We start from the raw sequence: 4,123 nt of genomic DNA, 5'->3' as shown, positions 1-4,123 counted from the left end.
GTTGCACTACCTTACCACACAAATGTGTTTTAAAAAAAAAATACTCGTCATGCATACAATGAACCTACCTCTTAAATAGTTTGTCTGTTTAAAATCCTGGGTTTAACTTATGTTAATTAACTTTCTATCAGGAGAATGAATGTAGAAAAAATATTTCGAAGCCATAACACCATATAGACATTAAAAAAAGACAAACACTTACATTTTTGGCGCAAAAGGTAACCAAAATATAGTGGCATTCAAAGAGATGTGTTATTTCTAAGAAATATTGAAAAGGAGTCATTGTAAAGAAGTGTGGTATACGGGATAAATGTCTTAGAGGGAACCCCTGTACTGGGAATTCTAATGAACAAGAATTAACCCGTCTATTTGAAACTGTGCAAAAGATCAATGTGTGACCCGCTCGTCTGCTCCCAGCAAACTGATGGGAGGAGGAAAAAACTTTAAACTCTTTACTGACTTTGTTGCATTAAGGAAATGTGTCTGTCTGATAAACGGGATATTTTTAAAAACAGAATGCGTCACTCGAAATTCTGGTGTCAGCGTTATGTTACTTTTAATGTCGTTTATCTATCAATATCTACTAAGAAGATAGTTTATAGACTTTTACAATATAAATTTTGCATTAATATAAATACAATTTAGACTTTCTGTCCTCAATGATTTGACAAGTTTTATGATGCAACAAAGAATATTTTGATATAAATGTTTCTAAACAATAAACGCTGCCTAACGATTTGCTTATGCAATGATCCAATCCTTCCTCCCCTCACCGACTTGTTAGCAGTACATTTACTCGACAGCACTTCATCGTAAGTTATATCAAAATAATATGTCAAGCTTAAGATATTTCGTTTTATTGATTTACTGCTTATTTTGCCCAGTATGAACAGACTACACTGAGGCATCGCACCAACCCCCTCAGTCTCTCCCTTTGTGTTAAAGTTGGCTCAAGGTCTCGGGAGGTCCTGGAAGTGACAGTTCTGTGAATAGCGGGTAGATGGCACAATTTTCTAACATTTAGAGAGAGGAGCCCACCGAGCCGAGTGTAGCAAGTCTATTTTAAAGCACTTTATTCAAAATAAAGACAGACAGGGAAAATGCATGTCGCAATTAAATGTTTGGTGTAGCCTATGTACATTTTAAGTCATCAGTACGAATATATGTACGGCTTCATTTGTGGGTTTCAGATGATACATTTAAAAGAAACACACCAGGTATTCGACCCATTTGGCGCATTTATGTAAGAAAACGTTCATATAGGCCTACATATTTTCGACAGTACAATAAGTTTATTCAAAACAGTTAGAAAATACAATTCATTGTGTGTGGTGAACCAGACCACATACATTTTTTTTACATAATTTGCAACACAACCGATAGGTGCTGCAAAAGTTTATCAAAGCACCTTATAATTACTTATTAAACATCATAGCGACAGTTTTCCTCACATAAAAATGATATAATTCTAACGGGGGCTGAACTTACGGACATTCCCTGTCTACATTCATGATCAGGTCTAACGAGAATCCGTAAATTTTATGAAACAAATATGTTGGTACTCCAGTGACGTGGAAAAACAACACACACGTTAAATTGTCGTTTTTTTTCTAATGGGAGTGGGGGTCCATGCTTTGCTTATTATCGCTGCTCTTTGGAGGTCGCCATGGAAACCAATAGCTGGCTCTTCCTTCGTTGAGCTCATCATACGAACAACACAAGCCTTTCTGAAAGCTATGATGACTTTTGCTAAGGAGTCTAACAGATGTATGACCGATCGTTCGAACCACATTGAGCTAAAAGCAGTGTACGGCTTGAGAAAGCCATTAGAGGTCATCGGTATATTTTTACTTACAAATTATTTGAGCCGAAAAATACGCAATTTGTTAGATAGCCTAGGTCTAATGAATCATAATTATGTGCTAACTTTTTATATTAATTATCTTTATCAACATCAGCAATTAGAGGGAGACTATGTTCGATGGCGGGAAACCGGTCAATTCCGCCGTCCGTGGTGTAAATACTTTACATTTAGACTCATTTGTTTTGGCAGTTTTGCAGAATCTACCATGTAAAACCGATATAGCCTGCATGAAACAAAGTCAGTGCACCTGCACGGATATATACGTGCTTTATTCGCCAAGTTTAAATTGTTTGTTATATGTATATTGTTAATCAGCTTTGAAGCAGTTAGAAATCTGATGGCTCGGCTGGCCAGCCATAGCATATACCACAGTACTTTTTCCATGAAGAAATAAATAAAAGTGACATTGTACTGAGGGAGACCTCATTAGTTCGTTGTCCAACGCTAATAAAAGAACAGAAGTGCAAATTATAGAGTTCAGCCTCAACACACGCTGTGTCAACTAAAATCAAGCCTGTGAAGCCATGATCCAAATTACTACTAACCTGCTCTGGTAAGCCTATCAAAGCAAAGGTGAATTTAAAGCAAAGGTACTAACAATCAAATTTGTTGCAAGAATCACATTCAGGAATTTTGCTTTTATTTGAAAGCATCCAATGGCAATTCAATATTTATCAACTAGCACCAATACTGTATGGGGTGGTAAATAGGTCTCGTCGCTGTGTCATAATTGCAAGCCTTCCTCTGCTACGTGCATTATCGGTCCCATTAAACCTGCATCCTGGACCAAGTTTAAAATAATAAAAAACATCCATCAATAATTTTCGGTCATCTAAACAGACTTTTACCAATAGCCCCGAAACAAACAAACTAGTATTATGTAGCATTTCCTCCCCAAATATTAAACGACAGAAAATAAATAAAATCAATAAAGAAATAAAATAATGGAGACTATTTGAGTTTTATAAAATTTATAACAATTTGCCTTATTGTTGTTGTTAATAATTATCATAATTAAATGATTAATAATAATAATAATAATACAGTTGAAAAACAAAAATTGTGTGAGTCGTCTGCCATTCAAGTTTATCGCAAGAAATTTGCAGTGTGTTTTACGGCCTTCAATTACAGTATTTCAATCTGTCTGACCCGATTTCTTATTTCTATTGTATAAAAGTTTCACTTTCGGTCATAATGCTATTATTTCCTTAAAGTTCCTTTGTAACAGTTTTTATAAAAAGTTATCTGGACATAATAGGAAACATTGGGAGAAAGCAGTGGTCTTGTTAACTTGGACTAGAAAAACCTACGTTTTAATTACAGTGACGCTGAAAACATCAATCACATCTCATTGATTTTTAGGGCTCCTGACAAAAGTTTAACACGCTTGCTGTCTGTACCTTTTCGGCCCTCGGTGTCGATTGAGCCTTTTTCTCCCAGCAATGTGGTTTCTATTACAAGACACGCTGGCTTTGCTCCGGGGAGCCGTAGCTTGCTTTGGATTGCAAGACGCCATATTGACTCAACTAATAGGACACCAAGTTGAAAGCATGGTTTACGGGATAACTTCACACGCTTGGTGTCTTCTAACAGATAGCCACAAATGCGGCATTTATAGTATTGCTTTTAGGATACTCATAAAGAGCTGCGAGTAAAGAACTAACAGTGGTTTGCATTTTATGACATATGTCACGTTTACAACGAAATGACATTTCATTTGACAGGTATTTATGTATTGAATGTCTAATGTTTTATTTTATCACGACATCGAACGTGCCAGTCTGCTCTGTTTTTTATATTTAAATAGAAAGCGATACCCAGCAAGACAAGGAGCAAGAATACACCTATACCGAGGTCAGTAAAGGTGACATGATACATGGTATTTCCTTATTGTGCTATCAAAGATGGATGAATGTTAACTTGCAAAAATCATGAGTTAGAAAGTAAATCAAGAGAGTGCATATACTCATTTTAGCTTTTCGACTTTGCACTCATATTGTAAAAGCCAAATTTAGACATAACCTGGGCAATTTCCCAGGCCAAACCTCGGAGTCACCCTTGCACCCATCCTACTCTCTTGGTCGTAGTCTCTCTTTCTCTCTCTCTCTCTCTCTCTCTCTCTCTCTCTCAAACACACACACACACACACACACACACACACACACGAAAATCCAACATTTAGCAGCTTAAAACAGATCATTAAGTGCCCGATAGAACAGACAGATTTCCCCGCTAATAATGAATAAGAAAACATTGAAA

The sequence above is a fragment of the Misgurnus anguillicaudatus genome, chromosome 15 (genome assembly GCF_027580225.2).
Source record: "Misgurnus anguillicaudatus chromosome 15, ASM2758022v2, whole genome shotgun sequence".
NCBI lineage: Eukaryota > Metazoa > Chordata > Actinopteri > Cypriniformes > Cobitidae > Misgurnus > Misgurnus anguillicaudatus.
Note: the sequence above shows the minus strand (reverse complement) of the source record.